At 36.1% G+C, this 15912-nt stretch overlaps 1 protein-coding gene across 1 annotated transcript in view; it reads right to left on the minus strand.

The window, feature by feature from the left end:
- Window positions 1-15912, minus strand: part of LOC135212176 (nephrin-like) — a gene marked incomplete in the record, with an annotated part of 432889 nt that overhangs the window by 257795 nt on the left and 159182 nt on the right.

A 15912-nucleotide genomic window follows, 5' to 3' on the forward strand; every position in this document is an offset into this window, starting at 1 on the left:
AATGGAATGATAACTCAAAATTCAGATACTCAGATACCCCCCGTAAAATATCAGTCTATAAAGTAATTAGTCACACCAATTATCCAAATGAATTATCCCACTCCTCCCCAGAACATAGTTCCCTCCACTAGATCCGCCTGTTTAAAAGAACAGGAGAACACACTAATGAGCATACACCATTGTAAAGACAAAGTCGAAAGATTCAATGAAATAGAACATCTTTACAAAATATCAAAAATACAGTCACGCCACACTTTTGGCTAAAGCACAGTAATTCTTACCCATCTCAGCCCAGAATCTCACTCACACAAATAAATAAACTTTCGCAGGGCTATCCCGGCATCTGCCTTTTCTCCTCGTAACCGTCTCCATCGTTCTGGCAAATACATGCCATTATGAACGGACATAGCTCGTACCTACATACGAACTCACGCTCAAAAGTTCGGAATGCACACTCCCCAGGCAAACTGGTTGCAGCCAGTTTTCAAAGGCACCTTGAACAAGCTCTCATGGCACTGATTTGCTAGGTAAGGGCTTAATGTCACACCATCCCAAAAAAGAGTCATCAGCATTCTTCAGGCTGTCACTCGGACCGCCCTGTATCTAAGGAAGTTAAAAATGATGAATCTGTACATTCCCCCTTTTTATGTTATACTATATATATATATATATATATATATTATATATATATATTATAATTAAGTATAAAAGGTCCATTAATACACCTTGGTTTAAAACTAAGGACCCTTCACGCGGTGGTTCCCACGTACAACTGGGTGGACTGGTGGGCAGCACTCCACGAGCAGACCATGGACCTAGCAAACGTGATCAGAGGACTTCAGCCAGTCACCTTGGAGTTCATATATGCAAGCCAGTGGCTGAGATCAGCAGCAAAACCATCCTACTTAAGTTGGTATATTCTATTATTATTATTATTATTATTATTATTATTATTATTATTATTATTATTATTATTATTATTATTATCACTTCAGTAGATGATACCTATTCACATGGAACAAGCTCACCACACTGCAGCAGTAAATGATCATGATACATATTAATTTCTTCAATCATCCGTTACTCTATCATGAATGAACTTTAAATAATCCATTTCAGTATGTAACCCATTGTTAAAAGTGTGCCTGGAACTCACGCAAAAAAAAAATTCCACTTTATTTGCAAAGAAAAGTTCAAGCCCTTTGTCACCACGAACATTTGGAAATAGGTTTTTAAATACTTGAAGAGAGAGAGAGAGAGAGAGAAAATACATAACCCTGGTGGTACAATGAAGAGAGGCATTCAGGAATGACAAATGCCTGGCATTCTGACAAAATTGTTCACCCTGTTCCTATTGACCCCAAGGCCATTAATAAACAAATAAAATCAGGGACTTCTTTTTATCATAAATAATTATCAAACGTAAAATATAAAATCACTATCAGATATATTTAAACTCAATTTACCTCGAGTTTAAATGCAGTCGATAGCGAATGTCATCCCATTGATATTGGTCGTAATTCATGGTGTTATATCTAGTAACTCACTCTTCGTAATGTATGGTGTTATATCTAGTAATTCATTCTTCGTAATCCACGGTGATATACCTAGAAACTCATTCTTCGTAATCTATGGTGTTATTATATCCAGGAACTCATTCTTCCTAATCCATGATGTTATACCCATTAACTCCAAATTTTCAGTAACATCTTTGTTTTTCGCTTAAAAATCATCATCAGCAATTTCTTTCCTCCTTTCGCTTTGAGCTCTTGGGTTTACCACTGCATTAACAGAGCGAAATATACATATGTATATATATAATATATATAATATATATATATTATATATATATATATATATATTATATATATATATAGGAAGCTACTGTAACATTTCGGCTCAATAGCAAATGAAAATTCAGCCACGTCCCCCAGGAACAACCAATTACTACTCGTTATCCAATTACCACGTGACCTGTTGCGCTCCGTCTCTCTATTGGAACGATAGAGGCCCACGGAGAAAAAAAAAATAAAATAAAAAAGTTACCCTTGAAATTGGCGTTTTTCCTGCCGGCATTAAACGCCGCAACAAACACGGTTCGTCATTGGAAAGGAGAAAATTCAGTGCCCAGGTCCTATTCTCGCCTCATTTAAAGAATTAATGTCAATTAAGCCCCTATTGAAAAGCCATGCTAGAGCTCTCTCTCTCTCTCTCTGAAGAAAAATAAAAAGCGAAAACGAAAGTTAATTGACGCTTAAATCACCGCATCTCTGGAAGGAATCTTTTTTTGGATAAACTCGAATGTCACCGTTCTGTTCAGCGTCGTATGTGTCGTGATGAATTGCCCTCCAATTGAGGCTTCTAATTCTTTTCCTGGCGGGCCTTCCGACGGCCGTTGGAGGCTATGTATACGTGATCACCTCGGAACAAGTGAGGCTAGTTGAGGCAGCTTCACAACGGCGGGATTCCGTAATTGGCCGTAATTAGAAGAACCCCGTCGAACCCTCCCTGAAAAAGGAGAGGCAGCAACGACGCCGGAGCCTTCGAATTTCTGGCGTTTCAATCTTTTATTTACTTTTATTTACTATTATTATTATTATTACTATTATTATTATTACTATTATTCATTGGAAGGACACCCTCTTTCAAACAACTATTATTGAAAGATATTTTTCTCTATTTTTTTTATCGCAAAAATAGAGAAGACTATTTACAAGTTAAATGCAGCTGATGCAGCAATATCTTTCAGTATTATTATTATTATTATTATTATTATTATTATTATTATTATTATTATTATTATTATTATTATTTTATTATATTATTATTATTATTATTATTATTATTATTATTATTATTGATTATTATTATTATTATTATTATATAGAGGATAAACCCATATTCATATGGGACAAGCGTACAGGGGCCATTGACTTGAAATTCTAGTTTCCAAGGAATATGGTTTTTTATCTTAAAACATTGAAATTCTAGTTTCCAAAGAATATGATTTTTTATCTTAAAACATTGAAATTCTAGTTTCCAAAGAATATTATTTTTTATCTTAAAACATTGAAATTCTAGTTTCCAAAGAATATGATATTTTATCCTAAAACTTTGAAATTCTAGTTTCCAAAGAATATGGTTTTTCGTATCTTAAAACACTGAAATTCTAGTTTCCAAAAAATATATTTTTATCTTAAAACATTGAAATTCTAGTTTCCAAAGTATATGATTTTTCTTATCTTAAAACATTGAAATTCTAGTTTCCAAAGTATATGATTTTTCTTATCTTAAAACATTGAAATTCTAGTTTCCAAATAATATGTTTTTTTTTTATCTTAAAACATTGAAATTCTAGTTTCCAAAGAATATGATTTTTTATCTTAAAACATTGAAACTCTAGCTTCCAAAGAATATGATGCTCATTTGTAAAAAGTTACAGATGATAATATGAAATACAGAAAGAAGAGGCAGGCTATTAGAAAAGAAAAAAAATTAATTAATAAAAATATGAATGATTAAAATACAAGGTGAACTGTTTTAGGGTAGCGTTGAATTATATGGAGGCCTTCACCTTTATCGAACCCCTCACCAAGTTAATACGAAATCACGAAAGTGTGAGTAATTCTACGCAGTAAAACGATAAGTTAAAGCGCTTGAAACCTTCAGAAAACTTTAAAATTTGGTATAACTTCCGAAGACTTTGTATTGTATTTATAATCTACTAAAATCTTGAACAACAACCACCTTCAAGAACATCAACGATAACAGACTGCTACCGAGTGTATATATAGAGACCTAAAACCGAAGACCGTTACGGATCGACGAGCCGGAATCCAGGGTGCCACTCCAGTCCACCGAAGCGGCTCTTTCAAGTCTCCGTAAGTCCATCAATAGAAGCGCCGCCGCGGGTATACTAATCGCGCCTGCGCAAGCGCCGCTCCCGTTAATAAAAAAGCGCCGAATGGAACAGTTTAAAAGCCGAGTTCCAAACTTGACTCGCCTGTCAAGTGGACTGCAAAATGTTGACAATGAATCCTCTTGCATAAAACGACATTCAACTCGCACATTATATTCGCGTTCTCCAAACAAATACATGACGGTTGAATCTACGCGCTATTAAAAGCCATTAACTGTGCAAAGGATCAAAGTGGCAATTGCCCATGTATCACTGACTGCCACTGACACGGTATTTCATACGTTTATTCATGAGGCTAAACATTTTATACGCGTGTCTATCTATTTATCTATCTATATTATATATATATATATATATATATATATATATATATATATATATATATACATATACATACAAATAGATAGACACGCGTATAAAGAGTTTAGCTTCATGAATTAACGTATGAAATAATAATATTTGTATATATAATATATATTTATATATAGATATATATATGTATATGTATGTATGTATGTATGTATGTATGATGTATGTATGTATGTATATATATATATATATATATATATATATATATATATTATACACACACATGTTTTTATGTATTTATTAATTTACTTTTTCTTTTTTAATATACGCGGGATCTCTTCTTTCCGTATTCCCCTTTACTTCCTCTTACTTCTTCCTAATGAACACCATAATATTCTTTGCAAGCTTGAATTTCTAGTCAAAAGCCCCTTTATGGTGGGCTTATTCCATATGAGTAGATTTCGTGTAATGACCAATATATATACATACATATATATATATATATATATATATATATATATATATATATATATATATATATATATATGTATATATATATATATATATAATATATATATATATATATATATATATAATATATATATATTTGGTCAGTACACGAAATCTACTCATATGGAATAAGCCCACCATAAAGGAGCCATTGATTAGAAATTCAAGCTTCCAAAGAATATTAAGGTGTTCATTAGGAAAATGTAAGAGGAAGTAAAGGGGAACACGAAAAGAAGAGATCCCGCGTATATTAAAAAAAAATAAGAAAAAGTAAATTAATAAATACATAAAAATGTATTAAAATGCAAGGAGAACAACATTATCACTCGAATGACGTTGCAAACGAAGCTGAAATAACAGCAACAACTCTTATGTAAGTATTATCGAGAACACCAATGAAAACAAAAAAATAATATAAACACTCACTGACAAAAAATGTAAGCAATGTAAACAATGAATAAACATACAAATGAAACGGACGGAATCCTTAACAGCCACTACCCTAAGAGGACCCACAAAATATTTCCCCCTGAGGAGGAGGAGCCATTCTGTAACAAACGACAAAGAGCAGCAAAGGTGACTGGAGGCCTTAGGCAGGTCACCCTTATTTAACATTCCCTTTAGCCCCATCTAACTTACAAACAGCTACAAGATCTCTACAGAAGACTTGGACCTGAGAGGCAATGGTAGGGAAATCTAGAGTCACTGCGAAATTTTCGCTTACTCGGGGAGTAAGCTTACCAACTACTTCGTTTTTGTTTTGTTGTTGTTGTTGTTGTTGTTGGGAGTGGGTAGGAAAAGTCCATGGAAAAGCCTAATAAAAAGGTCTGAAAAATGTGTTTCGCATTGGGTTAAAGATACAGGAATTTTAGGATAGGCTATTTATGAATTATTTATTAGAATGAAATTGTAAAAAAATTGTAAAAAGAGTAAATAATTTGCATGTTAAACAGTACAGAATAATCATTTTTAATAAAATAAAGTGTATTTATCTTAATTTTCGTTGGTGAGGCAAGTCTCTATTTGACCGCAGATTTTAGCATATTTTAATTCATGTTAAAAGATCGGAATATAATATTTGCAACTTATGCACGAGGGGAAAATCTTGCAAGTGTCCCGAGTAAGCTCGAGGTTGGATCGCGCTTTCTAGAGGCGACAGGTACTGCCTCGATACTAGGGCGACTCGCAATGAATTTCGTTTGTGAATAATTCTGCTATTGTTCCAGTTTGCCTTTCTATTCAAGTTCCAATTTTCTCACCGAATGTCTGCATATATTAAGTAAGGCTGGCAGTATTAGAAATCAACTAGAGGGCACACAGGGGTAAGTGTGAGACATCCTAACCTTTCCTAGAACGCAGTGTCCTGACCTAACCAGACCTTACCTTCTTAATCTAACTTAGGGCGCCGTTCCATGACCTGACCAAGGGGCTTTGCAACCTCACCCCAACCCCCTCGAACACCCCCCCCCCTTCCCCAACAATAAGTTACACTGAATATATCAGTTTTCCTACTCTGCATACTACCCATGCATTCAGTAGACATTATACTGTTCTGTTCATCTGCGGTCAAAATGGTGCCATCGTCTTCAAGCCTTATCAGTTAATGAAGTCAACTACGATATTATATTGAATCAAAACTAGTCCAGAATAAGTTCCTTTCCACCGGATTTCTTTTAACGAAAACGTCTTTGACATATTTCCTTTGAAAAGTTTGCAATAATATTTAGTTTATAAATATACTTACATTCGCCGTGTTCGTTCCTCCACGATAATTTCAATAACTTTATTCGGGAAGCCTGAATATTTATAAGCATTTTCACCCAATTCTGACGCTGACACTCAACTATCAAAAAAGAAAGAAAAAAAATCACAGACAAACTAGAAATAAACAACCAGCACACGTAAAAGGGGGGAAATATGTCGCATATTCCAGAGGTCTGCTCCCAGTTACACGGGATACGCTTTAAGTCAACACGTTTGTGTTTGTTCATTACCGAGTTCGCTAATGAAGTTTCCGACGAAAAGTTGCCCTTCCTGAGCTTCAATCTAAATTCATTATAATTTGCACTGAAGCCTCCCTACGGTTTACGTAAAATTATCGTCATTTCTCGATCACCTTTCTAAAAGAAAGGCTGCCAGTGTTTCATAGACTTTTCATCTAACTTTCCCTAGGATCTGAAAATCATTCCTCGATCGCCTTTCTACAAAAAAAGGCTGCCAGTGTTTCATGGATTCTCCCTCTAACTTTCTCTATGATCTGAAAGTCATTCATCGATCGCCTTTCTACAAAAAAGGCTGCCAGTGTTTCATGGATTCTCCCTCTAACTTTCTCTATGATCTGAAAGTCATTCCTCGATCGCCTTTCTACAAAAAAGGCTGCCAGTGTTTCATGGATTCTCCCTCTAACTTTCTCTATGATCTGAAAGTCATTCATCGATCACATTTCTGAAAGAAAGGCTGCCAGTGTTTCATGGACTCTTCGTCTAACTTTCCCTAAGATCTGAAAGTCATTCCTCGATCGCCTTTCTAAAAGAACTTTCCATTTAACTTTCCCTATGTGAAAAAAATTCTCCACAGCCTAAGTTATACCGACTTAAAATGATATGTGATTCACATACGTGAAAAGGGAAAAATATTCAAGAAAAAAAATTTGCTTCTAATTAGGCAAAACTCTTTTATAAATAATAAAATATCCGTTCCTATTCCTAAGAAAGTCGGATTTTTAAACGTCATTACTATCGCGTGCTGTTGAAAACTGGCTAAATATTTTCAAAGGCATTGAGTCTTCTGACATTTGTTCATTCCCTATTGTGTATCTGACGAAATTTTATGAATATATCAGAACATGAATCGCCCCTGGGTGAATATTTCTAGATAAATTAAACAGTACGTTCCTGTGTTCTCTCTCTCTCTCTCTCTCTCTCTCTCTCTCTCTCTCTCTCTCTCTTACATATACACACGTGCGCACGCGTACACACAAAGAGAATATACAAACGAACTCATTAACTAACAAAATGCTTAAAAGATTATATCTGTTTGAGGAAAATTTTCACCATCCAACATCATTCAATTTTAAAATTACTTTAATAATTATTACAAACAACGACTTGAATCAAATTCGTTGGAAAAAAAAAAGGATGGGCGTATTCGAATATGTAAATTAATCCATTCTACCAACAATTAAATTCAATGCGAATTAAGAACAAAAAAATCAATCTTACTATTCCCAGTCCAGAAAAAAGTTACATTTATTTTCTACTAATTTCCGTTAATTGATATCATTTACAAGCTTGTTTTTATGATAATTACCACCATTCAATCATTAGATATTATGTTGCTTACTTCTACTCATTTGCTTGCTTGCTTTTATTTTGGGATGGCAAGGACAGCCTGAAATAACTTGAAAATAAAGTGGTATAGAGGCGGACACATCAGCCAGGAATCTAGATAGATCTCCAAGAAAAATATAAAAAATGAATTTTTATTTTCTTTTACTTTCAAGAGATGGAAAAACTACACTTGAACATACTGTGTAATATACAGCGTTCCACGGCACTGAAGTATTTCAACCCTCCTTTTCTCCAGTTCTTGTACATGGGTACATCGGAAGGCTCTTTTGGGAAGAATAATATCTTGTGCTACAGATATTCTTTCGCGCCTCCAAACATACCGAAGGAAATTTCCGACCTACTATGAAGTCTACAAACTCGATAGGTCCCCTATAAACGTCACCCTATAACCTCTTACTTCTCTTCATCCTTAAACACTAGAACTCTCTCCCTTTTGCTATGTTCCCAGTTTCAAAACTCTTCTTTCTTGTGCTATGTTCCCAGTTTCCAAACGCTCCTTCTTTTGCTATTTCCACTTCCAAAACTCTCCTTCTTTTGGTGTTTCCAGTTTCCAAACTCACCTTCTTTTGTTGTTTCCAGTTTCCAAACTCTTCTTTCTTTTGCCGTTTCCAGTTTCCAAACTCACCTTCTTTTGCTGTTTCCAGTTTCCAAACTCTTCTTTCTTTTGCCGTTTCCAGTTTCCAAATTCTCCTTTTGCTGTTTCCAGTTTCCAAACTCTTCTTTCTTTTGCCGTTTCCAGTTTCCAAATTCTCCTTCTTTTGCTGTTTCCAGTTTCCAAACTCTTCTTTCTTTTGCCGTTTCCAGTTTCCAAATTCTCCTTCTTTTGCTGTTTCAAGTTTCCAAACTCAACCTCTTTTGCTATTTCCAGCTTCCAAAATCTCCTTCTTTTGCTGTTTCCAGTTTCCAAATTCTCTCTTTTGCTATTACCAGCTTCCAAATTCTCCCTCTTTTGCTATTTCCAGTTCCCAAACTCTTTTTTTTCTGCAGCTCCAAGTTTCCAAACTCTCTTTCTTTTGAGGTTCCCAGTTTCCAAACTCTCCATCTTTTGCTAAGTTCCCATTTTGCAGTAACAAAAGTATCAAAAATTGAATCTACCTACACATGGTGTGATGAATCCACGAAAATAAATTCCTATGTTTTTTTTTTTTTTATTCTGCTTTCAGACTCCTTTCTCATATATATATATATATATATATATATATATATATATATATATATATATATATATATATAGACATGCTTATACAGATACATCATGCATACACTTGCACCTGTCGAGCCTCTATTGTCATAGACATTGCTGCCAACAGAAATTCCGAGCTATAAGCAATGACAATCACTTTTATTTGTCATCTTGTCACGACAAGAGAGCCAATCGCCTTATCCAAGCCCTTTCTCCGCACCTTTTTCCTCCTCCTCCTCCGGACTGTTAAAGAAACGCCAAGTTATCAAAATGGTCAAGAATTCTTTCTCGGTGAGTGGCCATAGTTTATCTCTTTCGGGACTCTTGGCGTTTCTTGCCCTCTATTTCCTTTCTTTTCTCTTCTTCTCTTTTCGATCTTTCCTCTCTTTCTCTCTCTCTCTCTTTTTTTTATCTTTTTTTTTTTTTATCCACCCCCTCGCCCGCCGCTCTCCTCGCGAGTTGAGCTAATTCCGCTCTTTCAAGTTTCTGGAGATCGTTTTCGAGGAGAGTTTGCCCAGAAGAAAATAATTGATGATACGAAATGGAATTTGTTTTCCTATCTTGAGGATCTGATTCCTAATCCCGCGTCGAAAAAGCAGTGTGCTAGAAATTACGGCTTCTAGAAATAGGCATTAGAATATGCTCAAATTTCTCTCTCTCTCGACTTCGCCTCTCCATTTTTCCCACGGACGAGAACGAGTATCGCGAGGCGATGAATGCGAAAAATATTGAAAAAAGGGTTATATATATACCTATATATATATATATATATATATATATATATATATATATATATATATATATATATATATATATATATATATATATATATAAAGTCAGGCGATTTTTCAAGCGACCCTGCTCGTTTCCTCTAACCCCACCCCCCCCCCCCCATCCCGCCACTAATGGCTACCTATCTAGTAGCTGCTATTTCCCGCTCTCCTGTACAGGAAACTGGAACCTGAGGGAGACGTGACGATAAGGCACAAAATGGCAAACGAACCGACGCTTCTAAGATGGTATACCACTGAATGTAAGACCAAGTCGCATCCGGTTGTTCTCCCATTATCTTTTTTTTGCTTTTTTGTTACTTTTTTTTAAAGTGAAACTTACAAATAAATACTAATGGAGCAGCGTGCGCCGTGGGTTATAAAGCTACCAATAAAGCATGAAATGTGAGGCGAAATCTGGCCGTCGTATCCAGGAGGTGGCCGAAACGCCTGCGGGGGTCCTTCCACACGCGCCGCCCGCCCGCCCGCCCGCCTGCTTGCTAGCCCGCCCACAAATTGCGCTCAATGGCGGCGTTTGTATCACCAATTTCAGACTCGGGGGAGAGAGGGAAGAGAAGCTCCCCCGGCTGTAGTAATCAGGTGTGTGTCGTTTTTTTTTTTTTTTTTTTTTTCTCTCCGACTCAGCTTCGCCTTCATTTTCCTCGCTTACCTGCTTGTTAAATGGCGACGCGATATTTTCGCAAACAACTCTTGCCTCCTCCTCCTCCTCCTCCTCCTCCTCCTCCGCCGACCATGCGACAGACGCGGCATAGAAATGATCCTGCCGCTGGGTCTGGTGGTTCCTCCGCATCTTCTGCGGAACGAATGGCCTCCTGCATGCCTTGCCTCCCTGGCTGGAAAATTCTATCGAAAGAGGCTCCCCTCAAGACATTTGCTTCACTAAATATCAATTCTAACCTTTATCGTCCATTTCCCTTTCCAGTATATTCAGTAGCATATTTTCATAGTCACTCGTCTATTTCATTAAATATTTTTTTTTCTTTTTACTATAATTTCATTACATCTTCGTATACACCGATTCCATTTATTATCAATTAAGACAATCGAGATATAATATATATATATATATATATATATATATATATATATATATATATATATATATATATTAGCTAATCCGTAGGTAGTCCTTTATATATAAAAAAAAGGTCATCTATAAATAATGACTTCGATGCGCGCATTGTCATGTGCGATCTTCAACCCCCCCCCCCCCACAGAGAGCCATTAGAAATGGAGACCACATAGCAACGTAATCCTACAGAACGAAATTCCATTAGCCTGCATCTTCCTCTCTGGCCCAGGTGAATGGAGCCCAAGTCGCGGAAAAGAAACTTCTTAAAAATTCACGCGCCCATGTTCCTCGGAACCTCCGAAGTAAACCAATTGCCAGTAATCTCACCCTGCGTTCTACGTCTCAGCAACTCTCTCTCTCTCTCTCTCTCTCTCTCCGATCTTTGTTTCTCTCCCAATTTCTGAGACCTCTGCAGTACAGCCATCATTCTTTTCTCCAGAACAACTCTCTCTCTCTCTCTCTCTCTCTCTCTCTCTCTCTCTCTCTCTCTCTCTGTTCACTGCTTCTTTCAAGGCTACACTTTGTTTCTCTCCCAATCTCTGAGAAATCAGAAGTTGTAAACAGCAACAGTGTGGAAGAGTTTAAAAGAAAGCTAGGCAAAATCATTAGGATAAGTGAGTACACGATGTCTCGTCGGATGGACTAACAAGTCTTTGAGACATCCTAATCCTTGTAACTCCTTGTGATCTCTCTTTATAGCCATCATCCAATGGATAATTAATTCGCGTTAGTGTGTATCACTTCTTTATTACTACTATACACTTTTTAAATAGGGCAACTGAACTCTACGGCGAGAAAACGCCACCCTTCGGGAGGCAGGTATGATCCCCTCGCAAATTCTTGAGTATTTGCTGGCCACATTTCTCAAGGGCTGTCTGGCCCACGAGGACGAGCGCCTCCTCGCCCTTGTGCCTCGTCCTCGTCGTCTCAGTCAACAGAACTCCAAGCCACTTCAGCCCTTCTCTGGGAAGTTTGCCCCGGCGAGCTTACCTAAGGCGTCGAGGGTCTGGTCGAATTATTATAGCGATGATGATATTAATAATGTTCGCTCGCTCCTCCTCTCCAAGGGGCACTCTCTCTCTCTCTCTCTCTCTCTCTCTCTCTCTCTCTCTCTCTCATATATATATATATATATATATATATATATATATATATATATATATATATATATATAATATATATATATATGAAGAGAGAGAGAGAGAGAGAGAGAGAGAGAGAGAGAGAGAGAGAGAGAGAATATCATGTCATCTCAATGACAAGTTTTTCTAACGTTTCCCTATATTATTATTATTATTATTATTAATATTTTATTATTATTATTATTATTATTAGGTTTCCGGGCTGTGTTGTTCACAGTTTATTCCTCTATTGCATAAGAATCATTTAAGTTTGTATCTCTAGATCTCTCTCTCCCTCTCTATGTATGTAAGTATGTATGTATGTATGTATGCATGTATATGTATACATATATATATATATATATATATAATATAAATATCATATATTATATATATATATATATATATATATATAGAGAGAGAGAGAGACGAGAGAGAGATGAGAGAGAGAGAGAGAGAGAGAGAGAGAGATACAACTTAAATGATTCTTACGCAATAGAAAAAATAAACTGTGAACAACACAGCCAGGAAACCAAATAATAATAATAATAATAATAATAATAATAGGGAAACGTTAGAAAAACTTGTCATTGAGATGACATGTTATTCGCTTCAGCATAAGAAACAAGATGATCTATTAAAAGATAATAATAATAAAAAAAAGATGAATAATAACATCCGGGTTATGAAGTCAGAAGTCGACACAAAGTTCACAGGGAGAATGCCACAGGGTGGAGGACCCCATTCACAGAAAAGGGAAAATTCCATTTTGATTCAATTTGTACCTCCTAATAGTCAATTGCCCTTTTCCTTTGTTGGAAATAGGAAAAAATTCTCCAGACAATGTAGCGCACAACACCATAACCGCTCGGATGACAACGATATTGTTCCATTTTCGTCTCTATGAATAGGGAAGCATTCTACGGCGGCGGAGAGGTACTTCATACCCACCCTTTCTCTCTCTCTCTCTCTCTGTGAGTGCATATATATATACTATATATATATATATATATATATATATATATATATATATATATATATATATATATATATATATATATATATATATATATATATTTGTGTGGGTGTGTGCGAGTATGCATTATATATAGACATACATACAGACATACATTCATATATATATATATATATTATATATATATATATATATATATATATATATTATATATATATATGTGTGTGTGTGTGTGTGTGTGTGTGTGTGTGTCTTTAGATTAGGAGTTCTTAAAAAGGGGCATCCATACCCATTGGGGATATGAGAACAACATGCTGGGGGGTGGAGGGGTATAGGACTTGATCTCTGGATATTTGTATTATTTGTACATATTTGAATTTAATGTATAAATGTATACATGAATGCATTTTGTAAATAACTATATCAAACTATAAATGCTTTTGATTTTCTTGCATGATCTATTCCTAGCTATTCATGCTTAAAGTATTGTGTCAAACTAAGTATATTTAGTTATATGATCAACAAATAGGACTTGAGCGGACTTGAGCAAAGGGGGTATGGCACCACATTGGGCAATACATTGGGGGTCTGGAGTCATCAAAATGTTAGATGGTGATACAATTCTCGTTTTCAAGATTTTTCGAATGAGGTTACCACTACAGTAGATTAACATCAGCTGATTTTTTATATCTAGGCCAGTCCCTTACGACGCTCCTGATTGGCTATTGATAACCCAATGACCTTCCATGAGAGGTGGAACATACATCCTGCCTATGTGAACTCTCTCGAGAGACTGAGAGTTTCCAGCCCTGTGATTGGCAAAAGCCAATCAGGAGCGTCGTAAGGGACTGGCCTAAGACGTCAAATGCACGGTTGATGTGAATCTACTATAGCTCCATGCCTTTCCCTACACCCTAGACAAGATACACGGGAGTCCATTAACTACCAGGTGCCTAACTTGCTGTTCAAGTTAACAGACAGACACTATGTGGTTTAATGACATGTGCTTAATATCTCTAACGAGTGCAACTCTCTCTCTCTCTCTCTCTCTCTCTCTCTCTCTCTCTCTCTCTCTCTCTCTCATGACTATTACATTTTCGCAGAGCCACAGAGCGAGACGAGCAGACATTGTTGCAATAATAATAACAATAATAATAATAAAAAAAAAAGCTGAAATATTCGAACCTTCGCTCAACACCGATCACGTCGTTTCCTACGAGAATGAACACAATTCCAAACGAAATAGAAAAATATTCATTCAGCAATATCCGTCGTTCGTATATCTTCCTCGTTCTTCTCATTTTCTCAAAAAAAAAAATCGTTTTCCTTGTCTCGACTCTTTTCTCTCCATGCGTTTATCGGTTCAATCCATTTCTTTCTTTATTATAGTGATTGTTCAAGTGTAGCGATAGGCATATGCTATTTCATTTTACAGTTATTGTTCAAGTGTAGCGATAGGCATATGCTATTTCATTTTACAGAAGTCCTTAACATAGTTCTATGTATAATGAGAGAGAGAGAGAGAGAGAGACTCAGTTTGCTCTTAATCGATTTCCTTCTCCATTATCGTCATTGTCCAAGTGATGCGATATGCTATTTCATTTTATAAAAGCTCTTGACATTATAGTTCTATGTACAATGAAGGTGGGTGGTGGAGAGAGAGAGAGAGAGAGAGAGAGAGAGAGAGAGAGAGAGAGAGAGAGAGTTGACAGTCAATGTTTGTTATTCCACCAACTCTGTGTTTACATTCAAACGCCCCAGCTACCTAAGAGATAACAGACCAAAAGAAACGGAACACGCCACCTAAGGCAGACGTCATTTTTCCCCCTTCCACCATCTCTTTCCTACCTATTCCATTCCCAATCGGGTAAAAAAAAAAAAAAAAATCCAACCTACTCCATTCCCAATAAGGAAAAAAAAAATAAAATAAAACCTAGTCACCAATAAAATTCCATGGAGAGAGAGAGAGAGACTCGGCTTCGCGGCGTCCCAAATAGAAAGGTTGAGACGGGGAAAAAATATATATATAAAAAATTATATGAAAAAAAATATAATAAAATTCTCCCCCGAGAACTTCGGCTTCGTGGTGTTCCAAATAGAACGAAAAAAAAAGTAGAAAAAAGTATAGGAAAAAAAAAATCATAGATGAGAGGGGACAGTTTATGTAAGGATCCGAGTCCTCTCTCCGCCAGTCCTATATCCTATTTGCATATTGACGTTCCTCGTCTCCACAAGACATCGTTGAGGATGGTGCGTGAGTCGAAGCGGTAGTTAATGACTTTTTATGTTGTGTTAACGGTATCTGAAATCCAATGAATCTCTCTCTCTCTCTCTCTCTCTCTCTCTCAAACCACACCCCATCCCCACAAGAATCCCCAGGGAAAGAGCAACCTTCGATGAGATACCGCCCTTGATACCTTTATATGATACCGACTAATTCTGAAACTGAAATTCAATAAGATAAAAAAAAATATATATAGGTGTCTTGAAAACAGGAATTTTTTTTTATTATTGAAACGACGGTCGGGTGCCGAGGAGTTGACAACTCTTTTCAATAGACAAAAATATATATATATTTTTTCCATATCGTTAGAAGACGACAAGTTCGCCATTCGTGGAACGGTTCAATAGGAAAAAAAAAAAGAATTTTCAAAAATACATGAATAAGTAAGGTACCTGAC

Source organism: Macrobrachium nipponense, chromosome 19, assembly GCF_015104395.2.
Source record: "Macrobrachium nipponense isolate FS-2020 chromosome 19, ASM1510439v2, whole genome shotgun sequence".
NCBI classification, from domain to species: Eukaryota; Metazoa; Arthropoda; class Malacostraca; order Decapoda; family Palaemonidae; genus Macrobrachium; species Macrobrachium nipponense.